Source organism: Podarcis erhardii (genome assembly GCF_964252035.2).
Source record: "Podarcis erhardii genome assembly, chromosome: 4".
NCBI lineage: Eukaryota > Metazoa > Chordata > Lepidosauria > Squamata > Lacertidae > Podarcis > Podarcis erhardii.
This window is the reverse complement of record NC_138508.1, coordinates 2,458,201-2,473,975: the sequence shown is the minus strand read 5'-3', so window position 1 is coordinate 2,473,975 and position 15,775 is coordinate 2,458,201. Positions and strand designations below refer to the sequence as shown.

Here is a 15,775-nt window from a genome sequence, read left to right as displayed (position 1 = left end):
AACGTGGACCCGCTTACCCCAAGGATATGTAGAATCCCCGGGCATTTTCTCATCTATACTACATCAGGATTTATCAGATGTAACCCTACCCGGAGGTTCTGCCCTGAGGCTTTACGTTGACGACATTTTACTCTGTGCACGGGATCCGGAATCTTGCAGAAGCGATACTATAGCCCTCCTAAACGCACTAGCGCATAAGGGACATAAAGTATCCCCTTAAAAAATACAGTATTGTAAAAAAGAAGTCAAATATCTTGGCCACATACTGGGAGAGGGCACCCGCGCCCTAACTACAGATAGAATCGAGGCAATAACCAAATTACCCCTACCAAAAACTAAAAGGCAGCTCCGAGGTTTCATAGGAATGAGCGGATTCTGCCGAGCATGGATTCTGTGCTACGGAGAATTCACCCGCCCCCTTACAGCAATGACACACGACAATGCCCCGGATCAATTACAATGGTCTGCAGAGGCGCTTGAAGCCTTCGAATCTATTAAGAGAGAACTGAGAACCTCACCTGCCCTTGGACTCCCGGACTATAGATTACCCTTTTCTCTATACATGCACGAAAATAAGGGAGTAGCTTCGGGTGTCCTTACACAACCATTTCAAGGAAGGAATAGGCCTGTCGCTTATTACAGTCTTCAGCTGGACACTGCTGTGCTAGGAAACGTGGGATGCCTTAGAGCCGTAGCAGCTGCAGCCCTGCTCCTAGAAAAAGCACAGGAAACTGTTCTGGGACACGACCTAACTGTGAACGTTCCCCATGCTGTCGCTACCCTCCTTAGCTTGCAAGGATGTCAACGTTTCACAATACAACGCATGAACAGATACGAGGCCATCCTCCTCAGTCCATCAAACGTCACCATAAAACGAGTAAACTCTCTCAACCCTGCAACCCTTTTGCCCCTCCCTGACGACGGCACCCCACATCACGATTGTTCTCAAATAGTCCGCCATGTAGAAAAACCACGGGAAGACCTTGACCACCTTCCTTTAACGGACCCTGACCTCATCCTATATACTGACGGGAGCTCCAAGGTTGTGGGAGGGGAACGGAAAAGTGGATATGCCATAGTCACTGATACCGAGATCTTAGAGGCACGACCTGTCCATGCCAAATACAGTGCGCAAGCGGCTGAACTAATCGCCCTGATCAGAGCCTGTGAATTAGGGGCAGGACAAAGAATTACCATCTACACAGATTCAAAATGTTGCTTCGGGTTGGTGCATGCCACAGGACAGATCTGGTTACAAAGGGGTTTCTTGACTGCGGCAGGTACTCAAATTGCACACGCATCCCTAGTACAGCGCCTCATGGACTCTATACACCTTCCCGAAGCTATTGCAGTAGTACATTGCAAGGCACATACGAAAGGGAGGGACTCAGTCTCAACAGGAAATCGACGTGCCGACCACGCAGCTCAGGAAGCAGCCCTCCAGCCCCTTTCTGCAGACAATGAGTTCCAGGGACCACAAGTTCTATCAGATGTAAATTTCACTGAGATGTACAAAACTGCGACCCCAGAGGAGATCAAAAGGTGGGAAGAACAAGGGGCCCACTCAGAAAATGGCGTTTGGTATTTTCCAGATAAAAGACTCATAATGCCCAGGCTATGGGTACCTAAACATTTGAGAGTTCTACACCAACGTACCCACTGGGGAAGAGAAAAACTTATCGACACAATGCAACGCTGCTGGTATGCCTCAGGTCTTGCTCTTGCCGCTAAGGCTGCCGTAAAGAATTGTCATACTTGTCAGAGTTTTAATCCAAAACATACCGCCAGATGCCCACCAGGGGCCAGACCATGGGCTTTTGTTCCATTCGAAAGCCTTCAAATAGATTTTATAGATCTACCCCCTTGCCAAGGTTACAAGCATGCTTTGGTAATCATTGATCAGTTGACTGGGTGGGTAGAATGTTTCCCTACTCGCAGGGCAACTGCACACATTGTCTCAAAGATTCTGATACAAGAAATCATACCCCGTTTTGGAGTCCCCAGGCACATAGACAGCGACAGGGGTTCACATTTCACATCAGATATGATCCAACAAGTTGCCAGTGCCCTTGGAATTAAATGGAAATTACATACCCCATACCATCCTCCTTCCTCCGGACAAGTCGAAAGAATGAACCAGCAGCTTAAATCACAGCTGGGAAAACTTTGCAAAGACTCTGGCATCAAATGGGTCAATGCCCTTCCACTAGTCCTGCATCATCTAAGAGCATGCCCCCGCGGAAACCTCAAACTGTCTCCCTACGAATTACTATTCGGACGGCCTTCCCCGGTATATAACACCCAGTTTCCAACATCAGAACTAGAGGTGGGCGAGTCAGAATTAACTAAATACGTAATACAGCTCCAGAAGCAACTCATTCTTCTCCACAGATACGCTGCCTCAGGTCAAAACATTCCTCTAGATGAAAACATCCACCCGTACCAACCAGGGGATTGGATACTAGCGAAAACCTACCATAAGGTACCCCTACAGCCCACTTGGGAGGGCCCTTACCAAGTACTTTTAACCACTCCAACTTCTGTTAAGGTAGCAGAAAAGACGGCCTGGTTGCATCACACCCGCTGCAAACCCGCTTCGGCACCCGAACCTGCCTCTGACGACTCACCCTACTACATCCCAGGCCGACCGGCAGACGACGACACCGACACAGAGGACGCACAACAGACCGGACCAGATCGGGGCACGAATCGGGCCCAACAGACCGGACCAGATCGGGGCACGAATCGGGCCCAACAGACCGGACCAGATTGGGGCACGAATCGGGCCCAACAGACCGGACCAGACCGGGGCACGAACCGGGCCCAACAGACCGGACTGGACCAACCACATTCATCAGCCCATTGGACCTCCGAAATCATCACAGCAGCCGACCAGGACGACCAACCCCCAATTCGCCTCAAACTCCGTAAAACACACGCTCTGCATTTGACAGCTCCGTTTGCAAACTCCACATTTGACAGCTCCACTTGACAGCTCCTCATTTTGACAGCTCTGCAGTTTGACAGCTCTATTTGACAGCTCCGCAGCCTGAAAACACCCGCTATTCACAATGACAACCACCATACCCACCCTGCTCGTCCTTTCTATTACGTCTGCCCTTTCTCAACACACCATAACCACACACGGCTCATGCCCTGGATTACAAATGGAATACAAATATCTGGACTTTGGAATTGTTGATATGGTGAAAAGAGGGACACCGGACCGCCTAGGAGACTTTGATTTCAGCTTACCCGAAACCCGCGTTCTCCTTCGACATTCCATACTACCGACCCTCGCTACTCACCAAACTTGGGAACTTTTTATTCGCTCGCCCTCTTACATCCCACTGGGCAAACTTATCCTCACCAGAGATGGCCCTTGGAACTGAGCCCACTGCCTCAATGGTTCTTACGTACTCTTTTCTGATGGTACACCCAAACAAACTCTAAACTGGACACTTCTAGACAATGGTGGCGGTGAGTCAGTTTATACTGACCAAAATCACCCCACAGACCACCTAATTCATGGGTTTTACTGCCAACGAGTGGATTCCACTCCCCGCCAAACCATCCTACAGGGAATTTGCCTCCGAAGGTACTGCTGCATCTGGGACATCGGACTCGCCTTCGGTTGGGACGGGAAAGCGTACCTTGAGGGCTGGCATCACTCTGTTACACCTCCAGCAGAATGGGACACTACCGGACCCCAAAGGTGTGGAGGTCTCACCACAAACCTCACCTACCTACTCCGCCAAGACCCCCTTCACCCCGCCGGTACCGCACCTCGACAAAGGGGGGAACTGTCAATATCCGAAAACCCCAACAATAATGACTTTTTGTCCACTTGGCATTCAAACACCTACGTAAAACTGATCTCTCAAATTGCAAAACAGACAACAACCAATGAGTGCTGGATCTGTGCCAATGCTCCCGCACACCTCCACAGTGGCATACCATTTCTTGGAGTACCTCTCACCCTGCAACAACATCTCTCCGCTGACGTGCAGTCCTGGAACCTGACTGCCGTGAATTTGACCCACCAGTACATCTACCTAACTGGACCCACAACAGGTGACCTTTGCCGGAAGTTCAGCGGGAACGACAAAGTCATCGGCGAGAGCACCTGTAAGTACACCATTGATATTGCTTTAAACGGCAGGATTACCCTATGGCACCAGGGCAACCCCTCTATCCACCCCAGCTTAATGTCTGCATGGAAACGCGTTATGACCTTACCTGACTCCTGGAGCCCCTCCCCGGTCTCCCAGTGTTTCTTCCGTACCTTCCTCACCGGCCGCATAGACTCGTACCTACAAGGGTTGTTCTGGGCTTGTGGCCACCACGGCTATGTATGGGCCAGCCCCCACTCCCGTGGCACTTGTTATCTCGGCCTAATTTTGCCTGGAGTCCGGGTCATCCAAGATCTACCCCCCGGAAGGAGACACAATAAGAGGGCAATGGACTTATCACAACTCTCCGACGTAGCAGCCAATAGTGAAACTTATGGCCAGGCTCTCTTTCCCGCGTATGGAGCCGGCTCCAACCACGTCGATATCCTCAAATTAACAGACATCCTATTAAACTTCATGGAGGAGTCCAATGCGGCTACCCAATCTATCCTGATGGAATTAACGGAAGTGAGGCAGACTGCGATACAGAACCGCCTTGCGTTGGACTACGTTCTCGCCTCGACAGGAGGCGTTTGTGCCCTTGTCGGAACCGAGTGCTGCACACACGTATCCGATCAAACCCTTAATATTACTGGACACCTTAACAACATCCACAAACTAACGGACGTGCTTAAAGACATCCAACATGAGGGATTGTCAGATACCCAGTTGTGGAGCTGGCTGCCTGGGTCTGGCTGGATAAAACAACTCCTAGGGAACGGACTTCTGATCCTCATCACTGTAACCATCTGCATTGCTGTCTTCTGCTGCGCAATCCACTGCTTCCCGATGTGCTGTCAAACTTGCAGCTCTTGCCTTCCAACCCTTCGCCCGCGATCGACTACCACCTATAGACCACCAGCACCAGGAACCCAGTCGACCCCCACCGAAATGGGACCCTTGAAGGACTTCCAGAATCTGGACTCTAGGTATGACATGTCAAACTTTTATTGATTTGTACCTTCGCAATCTTATCTCCGAAGGGGGGAACTGTCGCCGGAAATCACTCCCCCCTCCATTAACACGTGTATTGCACAAGCACCACACTCACACCTACACGCATCTCCCCTCCCTGACCCTAGAGATGTCTCTTTAGAGGGCCATCTCTTAAAAGCCTTCCGTAAATAAGGAAGCGCTAGTCTGACAGCTTTTCGCCATAGCGCTCCGCATCGCCCTATCTTTATTATGAGTAGGCCGGCCGACTGAACTCTAGGTCAAACGGAGCCGCCTCAGCCAATCAACATTGTCGAACAGCGCCCCTTGCGGCGGCCACGCTGGTACTTCAGGCTGCAAGCGTCTGTTCCCTCACCTTTTGACAGCTCTCAATACATTGTTTCCGAGTTCAATGGACCGTGACTGATTTAATCAAAATGTAGCAAGCTACTTCCGGAAGGCGAAAGTACTTTGAACTTCAAGGACAATATTCTTTATAAAATTCACCAAAAATCAGTCGTACCTCAGATTTTCATCGGACCACTTTTATTTTACTACATGTTACAAGGACTATCAAAGGGGGGTGGGCCGATGTGGGGCAGCCATAATCCTTTCACCGAGCGGTCACGTACTCTGCGGCCTGACGTGACAACCTTGATAGCCATCGTGATGGGCTCAGACAGAAGGCTATCAGGAACACAATAACCTGCATGTTTTAGTGTATTCCGCGTGGACCCTCACAAAGGACTCTGACCGGATTCCCCTCAGGGGGCAGGAAACTTCACCCTTCTCTTTTGTTCTTGGAAATGACCCATGTGGGGAGGGGAGAGGAGGCTCCGGCCAGGTGCCAGGACACTCAAATTACCTGTGTAGCCCCTCCTTGACTCCTCCTAATTTTAATGTAATCATGATGTAAATATGATGTACCGTATTTTTCGCTCTATAACACGCACCTGACCATAACACGCACATCGTTTTTAGAGGAGGAAAACAAGGGAAAAAACATTCTGAATGAAACAGTGGATGTATCATTTTTGTGCTTCATGCTGTGGCCACAGACATGTGATCTGATGGTGAATTTGGGCTGACCCAATGCAAAAATCCTGAGAATCCCTGTGCATCCATGGTTTGTAACCACGTTTTTGCACCATTGCAGCCCCAGGCAACAGTGGGTGCATGATTTTTTGGGGGCAGGCTGTAGCCATGGACATGCTATGTGCTCTGATGGTGAATTTGGGCTGACCCAATGCAAAGATCCTGAGGATCCATGTGGATCCATGGTTTGTAACCACGTTTTTGCACCATTGCAGCCCCAGGCAACAGTGGGTATGTGATTTGGGGGGGGGGCAGGCTGTAGCCATGGACATGCTATGTGATCTGATGGTGAATTTGGGGTGACCCAATGCCAAAATCCTGAGAATTCCTGTGGATCCATGCTTTTTAACCACATTTTTGCACCATTGCAGCCCCAGGCAACAGTGGGTGCGTGATTTGGGGGGGGGGCAGGCTGTAGCCATGGACATGCTATGTGATCTGATGGTGAATTTGGGGTGACCCAATGCAAGGATCCTGAGAATCCCTGGGGATCCATGCTTTTTAACCACATTTTTGCACCATTGCAGCCCCAGGCAACAGTGGGTGCGTGATTTTGGGGGGGCAGGCTGTAGCCATGGACATGCTATGTGATCTGATGGTGAATTTGGGGTGACCCAATGCAAAGATCCTGAGAATCCCTGTGGATCCATGCTTTGTAACCACATTTTTGCACCATTGCAGCCCCAGGCAACAGTGGGTGCGTGATTTTTTTGGTGCAGGCTGTAGCCATGGACATGCTATGTGATCTGATGGTGAATTTGGGGTGACCCAATGCAAGGATCCTGAGAATCCCTGTGGATCCATGCTTTTAAACCACATTTTTGCACCACTGCAGCCCCAAGCAACAGTGGGTGCCTGATTTTTTTGGTGCAGGCTGTAGCCATGGACATGCTATGTGATCTGATGGTGAATTTGGGGTGACCCAATGCAAAGATCCTGAGGATCCCTGTGGATCCATGCTTTGTAACCACATTTTAAGTGGGGAGCGAAGGAAAAACAAAGAAGGGACATTAGAGGGGTGTGCAGAGAAGCAGCTGGCTAAGAATGCAGGAGAGGGATTTAACGGGAGGGAGGAAAGAAAGGCAAAAGTTTCCCCCCACCCAAGCCAGCCATCTCTCTCTCTCTCTCTCTCTCTCTCCCCTCCCTCCCTCCCCCTCTCTCGCCCTCCCCCCCTCTCTCCCTCCCCCTCCCCCCTCTCTCTCCCTTCCCCCCTCTCTCTCCCTCTCCCCCAGCAGCACCGGAGCTTGCCTGGAGGGGAGGGGCTTTCCCTGCTCTTTGTTCCGTTTCAGCAAACACAGCAACGAAACAGAGGAGGGTGGGCAGTAAGACCCTGAGGCAGAATGCAGGAAAGCAGCCGCTTCCTCTTTTCAGGTTTCGCTTCTCCGTGCAGCGTGCAGCGCCGCGATTTGATTTTTGCATGATTTTTCGGCTCCAGGGACCACACATTCGCTCTATAACACGCACAGACATTTCCCCTTCCTTTTTAGAAGAAAAAATCTGCGTGTTATAGAAGGAAAAATACGGTAATTTTGGGGGTGTAGCATAGGGGATTAGGAACTAATAAAAGTTAGGGTCGTCCTTTGTTCTGGGCTTCCATCTTGCTTCACCTCGTGGGCGGTGGGAGTCCTGTCGCGACAGTCTTTCTCTTTAATAAAGACCGAGCCTACTGGCTGCTGTTTTGCTCTGAATTGCTCTGGTTGGTGTCTTCATTTGTCCAACAGAGCCCTCGGATTTTCTGGTAACAAGTTCACAAAAGGCCATTGGAGTTGGATAATACCAGCTGGGAACTTAAACCCTGTATGCCAGTGGTTCCCAGTTAGCTAAGTAGTACAGACCCCTTCTTTTTCAGAAGCCAAGACCCATGGGCCCCTCTACCTTTGAACATTTGGATATCTCTTTGGCAGTTTTTGTTATGTGAATGGTGTAATGGAGCCGCTGGGTGGGTGGTCCTTGGACCTCCAATTGGTGAATCACTGCTGTATGTGAACTTAGACTTGATCAAAGGGCACATCCAACCTGTCAGGAATGATTGGTGAGTGCTAGCAGAGATAAGAGTCTGGGAATCCAGCCATATTTACAGGATTTATTGGTTTCTTGTCGTTATTTACAAGAGCTCTGAAAGTCAGCCTCCATCATGGTGAGTCAGTTGCCTCGACTGAAGAAGCTTTCGGTTTTCCCCAGCATATCCACTTTCTGAGCCCAACCCCCTTCCTTCCTCTGTGACGAGAGTGGCTGGGCCCCGGAAGTGGCTCCCCCCTCTCAGATTCATTGCCTCCTGACAGCCCTTCGTCACCTTCCGAGTCGGAGGAAGAACAGCTGCTAATTAACGGAGGCCTATCTCGGTATTCTCTCCCCCTTCTCTGCCTGCAATTCCCTGACACAACCCAAACATCTCATGGGAGTAAAACAACACCTACTACACCATTATTACCAATATCAATTGAATAGATTCATGGAGAGTTAAAAATGGGGGAGTTCTAGAATACATTTACACACAGAATTTTAGTGTTCTGTAGTGGGACTTGATTCAATATACAATGGACACTGGAGAATGCAAGGCCTTACCAGAAGTGACAATAAGCATGGGGCTATAAACCATGAATCTTTTTTATCTAACTCTGGAATGTATATACCAGGAGAACAACCAAGATGACCAAGGAACTGGAAATGAAGCCTTATAAGGAATGGCTGAGGCAATTTGGTGTGTTTAACCTGGAAAAGAGGATATGATAGCCATCTTCAACTATCTGAACGGCTGCCACATGGAAGATGGAGCAAGTTTATTTCCTACTTCTCCAGAAGGTTGATTCAAATGGCATGAAAGAAGATTCCAAGTAAACATTTGGAGGAACTTTCTGACAGTAAGAGCAGTTTGATGGGGGAACAGACTCCTTCAGAAGCTGGAGGACTCTCCTTTGTTGGCGATTTTTAAACAGAGGTCGGAGGAACATCCACCAGGGATTGTTCAGCAGCGATTCCAACAATGCATGAGGTTGGGCTGGGTGACCCCTGGGGTTTCCTTCCAACTCTATGATTCTATGATTCCATGAGGCATTTGGAGCTTCAGGATGGACCATCAACTGCAGGCTGGATTGATCAAAGATGGCATATAAACCTGTATGGACATTTGACACAACACAACAGAGTTGTTAGAAGGGGAATGAAACGAGAGGCAGGACTGAGATTTGGATATGCTTCGAGGTTCAGGCTATGGGAAGTCGTAAAATCAAAATTACAATTTGGAAGACAATTTGATCTTTTTTATTTTAGTTTTTTATTTTTATTGGATTATGATTTGATATGTTAATTGGAGGTTTTTTGGGGGGAAATTAATATACACTCTAACGAAAAAAAGAAGGGGAATAAAACAACATCAGCCAGCGTGGTGTAGTGGTTAAGAGCAGTGGACTCATAATCTGGTGAACCGGGTTCGCTTCCCCGCTCCTCCACATGCAGCTGCTGGGAGACCTTGGGCCAGTCACACTTCTTGAAGTCTCTCAGCCCCACTCACCTCACAGAGTGTTTGTGGTGGGGAAGGAAGGGGAAGGAGATTGTGAGCAGCTTTGAGACTCCTTAGGGTAGTGATAAAGCGGGATATCAAATCCAAACTCCTCCTCTTCATCGTCCTCTTCTTCTTCTTCTTCTTCTTCTTCTTCTTCTTCTTCTTCCATTAGACAGGCAGTCTCCCCACCCCCACCCCCTTCCCACTGCATCAATATGGAGATAGTGCTTCCCTTTGGTTTAAGCACTAGATGCTGGGAGTAAGCATTTATTCATTCCACTGGTCACCCGTCTTGGTTCCTATTCGAACAGTACATGGACACTTCTACATAAATGTTGTTATTGTGTTTGTGATGTGCGTGGTTCATTCTGTCATGAATGCTTTAGCAGAGTTTCTTGCATTCAGGGGGCTGGACTAGATGTCCCCTGGGGTCCCTTTCAACTCTATAATTCTATGATTCATTCAAAACCAATAAAATGTTTGTAAAAGAAAAAAGAAAGATGTTGGCTAGATCCAGTGCTTTTTTCCTGGGGGTACGCAGTCCCCTAAACATTTTGTGAATCTTTGTCAGAATCTCCGTTCGGCCAAGCCGATAAGGCCTCATCTTCCTCCGAGCTGAGCCTTTGAAATCGCCTCCGACGTGTTTAATGACCTGAGCCTTTGATAAGGCCTCAAGCACATTCTTTTTTATATATATATATAAATATTTATTAAGGTCTTTAGATATAAATGCACAAATAATAAACAGTCTTCTATCACAGACATAATTTCATCACTTCTTTGGACTCCCTCGCATCTCCCGCTCCCATTTACATCGTTAAAAGTTTTTTCCAAACAAATTATCAACTTGTTTACAATCTCATGTCCACTCATTCAAATATAATCTAGCACTTCTTCCAAAAAATTTTATATTTTCTTTAGTCTCGCTTATCATCAAATTTAAATCTAATTTAGTGGTGGCCAATTTTTTATAATCTAGCATCCTTCTTAACCTTCAACCAAATTACAATGTTTTTGTAGAAACATCTTGAATTTCTCCCAGTCTTCCTCCATCTTCTCTTCTCCCAGATCACAGATTCTGCCAGTCATCTCGGCCAGTTGCATATAGTCCATCAGTTGCATCTGCCACTCTTCCAGTGTGGGTAGATCTTGAGTTTTCCAGTTTTTTGCGATGAGTATCCTTGCTGCCGTTGTTGCATACATAAAGAATGTTCGGTCCTTCTTTAACACCTTCTGGCCGACAATACCCAGAAGGAAGGCCTCTGGTTTCTTAGTGAAGGTATACTTAAATACCTTTTTCAGCTCATTATATATCAAGCACATTCTATCCAGCAGGGTTCCCAGTACAGGGAAGAGACGAGAGGTTTGGCTACATTGTAAAGAGTTTTATTTCTAAACTACAGTACAGTGTTGATCCTTCGGAACAACCTTAGACAATAACTCAGCAGGAATTTCATTACTTGGCATGTAGGACACCGTTACAAGTCCTTTCTGAACACATTCTCTAGCATGTTGCAGCTTCTTGCACAACCAATCAAATAGACCCTGGTTGTACATATAGCAAACTCCAGACGTACTTTTCCTGTCTGTAGTGTCACTTCCAAAACTCGCATCAGCAAATATCTCAAGACCATCAGACTTCTGATTGTTAAATGTCAGTCTGTAATGCATAGTGCCTTTCAAATAGTGTGCTATGCGTTTCAGAGCTTTCCAATCCTTAACAGTAGGAATGTTGACTTGTCTGCTTAGCAAGTTACAGCTAACTGCAATGTCAGGTCTTGAACATCTGGCAATGAAGTTTAGCTTGCCTAGCACACTTCTGTACAGTGTAGTGTCAGAAAATGCTTCTTCCGTGTCATCTCCCTGATAACCTGTTGTCAATGGTGTGTCTACAGGGTTAGCATCCATCAGGTTTAGCTTGGTTAACACATCAGCAATTTTCTGTGACTGGTATACTAGGAATGAAAGCTGCACCACATGATGGACACTTCAAGATGGCGGGGGCTGCTGAGCAGACTGCCAGAAGTTACACCCCGGGGAAAGCTGAAACAGTATCCCGGACCATGCAGGGATGTGTTCCTGAAACCAAAAGCTCCACAAAAGGGAAGCTTTTGGAAGAAGAGTGCACAAGGGGGGTGTTTCCTGTTCAGGGGGTGAAATCTCCAAAGCAGGAGGAGCAAGGGGAGTTGGCTGCCACGTCATCCCAACCATCACTGCAACCAGCAGGTGGCACTGCTGTGTTGGAAGCAGTGGATGTTTTTCCTGTGAGAAGTTTGGGCAGAGTCCAAACGCCAGGATGATCTGCGCAGATGTGGTCACTAGCTGTTCCAGTACAAAGGCTAAGGCAAACCTATGTGGAAGATGGAACTGGTTCACCATATTTACACCAAGAAGGGTCCGATCCACCAGTTGGGTGAAGACTCCTTGGAGGTGCAAAGTGTTGTGGAGTCTGGCACACTTCCCTGTGTTCCATTCAGCTTTCTGTACTTGTAGCAGAGTGTGCACAGCGCTAGCCGCTTGGTGTGTAAGCTTGCAGAAGATAGAGTCCACACGCTGTTCTTCTAAACTAACAGCTTTATTTACAGCAGAACAGTAAAAATAAACAAACCATCCGAGACAGCAGGCATCTTGCTTCCTTGTTCGGCAGCAAAAGCGAAAGTCAGACAGAACAAAGAAGCAGCTTCTCCAGAAGTTGGAGACAGCTCCTCTCCAGAACAGGCAGGACGATGGGTTCTGAGCTGTTAACCCTGTAAAGCTCTGATTCCCCATCACACCCCTCTCGTCCTGCACTGCTGGGGGCTCGTAAGTTTCACCACTTACCCCAAACACAGACCTTTACAGAACTCCCTATGACGCTGAAAGCTCAAAGGTTTCATGAACCCATCTGCCAGGTTCTTCTGGCTTGAACAGTACTGCAATCTCACCAAGCCTAACTGGATACTCTGAAACACATTCTGGAAACGGATGTCTAGGTGTTTGGTTCTGGCCTTAAACTGCCCAGACTCTGCCAACTTCAGACAGGGTTGATTGTTCTCCCACACCGTGACAGGCAAACAACAATCCCTGCAGATTTCTTGAACCAAACAAACATAGAATTCCAATTCCCTGCAAAGCTCAGACAGCACACTGAATTCAGCTTCAGTAAAGGAAAGCGCAATGAGACTTGTCTTCTGGGTGTGATGGCTTGGGATTTGGATTCTGATGCTGAACCTGAGGAATCCCAGCCTGCACAGGATTCCCCACCTCCAGAAGCAGCTGAGCCAGGGTTGGGGCATGAGCCTGAAAGGACCCCACCTGTGCTGGATCCTCAGGTGCAAGCACCAGCTGAGTCTGCTCTGGCTCCTGAGGTGATGGAGGACACATTGCCTGCAGGTGCTCCACTCTCAGCCCCGTCAGAGGAAGCTGGGGTTGCCTCTGGGTCCGGTAACCCTCCAGCCTCTCCTGAGCTGCAGAGGCTCAGGGCAGAGAGGCGGAGGGAACTAAGTTCCCGCAGGAAGAGTGCTCGCCTCCAGGCCACGAGAGGCGAGTCTTCTGAGGATCAGGGCCGCCCTATGCCTCGGGACATATAAAAGCCAGCCACAGTCCCAAGTTGCGGGAGCAACGTTGGTGGTTGTCAGTCGCTGCCTGAACCCTGCCCTGCACCCAGCTTCAACTTTTATGGACTGCCTTCATATTGCTTCATCGACCACGGGCTGGACTTGGACCTTGCCTCTTGATTAACCCCCGGGACCAGGACACCGGGACTTCCACCCAACCAAACAGTCCCCAAACCTTACCACCATCCCAGATACGGACTTCCTGTTAGCCAGATTTGTCCAATCGCTATCTCTCCAGAACATCAGCTTGAGGTCACCCTTAGATGACAGCTTGAGACAGAAATCCTTGGTATCCTGCAGATACGCAGCACCCTCTTGATACCATTCCAGGCACTCACACTGCGGTTTGTAGCTTTCCTGCTGAGCAGATTGGTAGCAAAAGCAATGTCTGGTCTGCTCCACTGGGACAGATACAACAGCCTACCCAGAGCTGACTGAAAGATCTCAGCTTTTTTGAACTCAGCGCATTCTGTGTGTTGCCAGTAGAAGCCACAATTCTGTCGGTACTCTAGGTGGTGCAGAAAGCACCTAGAAGCTCCCTAGAAGTTGAAGTGCCGATAAACTTCAGTTTTGAGATCTATAAATTCCAATTAGCCAGCAGAGGGTGTCACAGGGCCAGCCTACCTTCCCTTTAAAGCAAACATGGGTCTCCAGCTGTTTTTGGACTACAACTCCCATCATCCCTAGCTAGCAGGACTAACGGGAAGGGATGATGGAAACTGTAGTCCAGGAGCTGCTGGGGACCCAAGTTTGGGAAACCCTGCTTCAAAGCAACTTTTGCGTTTGGCCTGCAAATATGGGACCTCCACACTTTTGTATTTTCTAGTATTTTGATTTTCTTGTGACCTTTGTACTTTATTTATTTATTTATATATAGAGAGAAAATTAAAAGAGAAATTGTATGGCAAGTAGTGGAAGAATAAAAGGTTGTGTCTGGGGAAAAAAACCAAAAAAACCTGGGGGGTGTCCTCCTCAAATATTTTATTGGGGGACAAAGACCGCTAGGGCTTTAAGAGTTGGTGCCTATTCCCTACACCCACAAGTATCAGGAATGTTACAACATAAAAACACAATATAAAAACACAAACTGACCTTTGTATAGATTCTTTGATGGGAAGTGAGATCGGAGCTCTTCCAGAAGCTCTTTCCACATTCCACACACTAATATGGTTTCTCCCCTGTATGAATTCTTTGATGGGAAGTGAGAGAGGAGCTATGAGTGAAGCTCTTTCCACATTCCACACACGGATAGGGTTTCTCCCCTGTATGAATTCTTTGATGGGTAATGAGGTTGGAGCTCTGACTGAAGCTCTTTCCACATTCCACACACTGATAGGGTTTCTTCCCTGTATGAATTCTTTGATGGGAAGTGAGAGAGGAGCTATGAGTGAAGCTCTTTCCACATTCCACACACTGATAGGGTTTCTCCCCTGTATGAATTCTTTGATGGGAAGTGAGAGAGGAGCTCTTCCTGAAGTTCCTTCCACATTCCACACACTGAAAGGGTTTCTCCCCTGTATGAATTCTTTGATGGGAAGTGAGATCGCAACTCTGACTGAAGCTCTTTCCACATTCCACACACTGATAGGGTTTCTCCCCTGTATGAATTCTTTGATGGGTATAGAGATGGGAGCTCTGACTGAAGCTCTTTCCACATTCCACACACTGATAGGGTTTCTCCCCTGTATGAATTCTTTGATGGAAAGTGAGGTTGGAGCTATGAGTGAAGCTCTTTCCACATTCCACACACTGATAGGGTTTCTCCCCTGTATGAATTATTTGATGGAAAGTGAGGTTGGAGCTCTGACTGAAGCTCTTTCCACATTCCACACAATGATAGGGTTTCTTCCCTGTATGAATTCTTTGATGGAAAGTGAGGTTGGAGCTATGAGTGAAGCTCTTTCCACATTCCACACACTGATAGGGTTTCTCCCCTGTATGAATTCTTTGATGGGAAGTGAGAGAGGAGCTCTTCCTGAAGTTCCTTCCACATTCCACACACTGAAAGGGTTTCTCCCCTGTATGAATTCTTTGATGGGAAGTGAGAGAGGAGCTATGAGTGAAGCTCTTTCCACATTCCACACACGGATAGGGTTTCTCCCCTGTATGAATTCTTTGATGGGTATAGAGATGGGAGCTCTGACTGAAGCTCTTTCCACATTCCACACACTGATAGGGTTTCTTCCCTGTATGAATTCTTTGATGGAAAGTGAGGTTGGAGCTCTGACTGAAGCTCTTTCCACATTCCACACACTGATAGGGTTTCTTCCCTGTATGAATTCTTTGATGGGTAGTGAGGTTGGAGCTCTGACTGAAGCTCTTTCCACATTCCACACACTGATAGGGTTTCTCCCCTGTATGAATTCTTTGATGGGAAGTGAGGCTGGAGCTATGAGTGAAGCACTTTCCACATTCCACACACTGATAGGGTTTCTCCCCTGTATGAATTCTTCGATGGGAAGTGAGAGAGGAGCTCT

At 47.9% G+C, this 15,775-nt stretch overlaps 1 protein-coding gene and 1 long non-coding RNA gene across 3 annotated transcripts in view; one reads left to right on the top strand and one right to left on the bottom strand.

Moving 5' to 3' along the window:
• The window catches only part of LOC309341299, a 204,061-nt gene that overhangs the window by 113,474 nt on the left and 74,812 nt on the right, over positions 1 to 15,775 (top strand). The window lies entirely within an intron of this gene.
• LOC309340922 (uncharacterized protein) overlaps positions 1 to 15,775 on the bottom strand; it is a 125,437-nt gene that overhangs the window by 76,446 nt on the left and 33,216 nt on the right. The gene's annotated exons all lie outside the window — the stretch shown is intronic.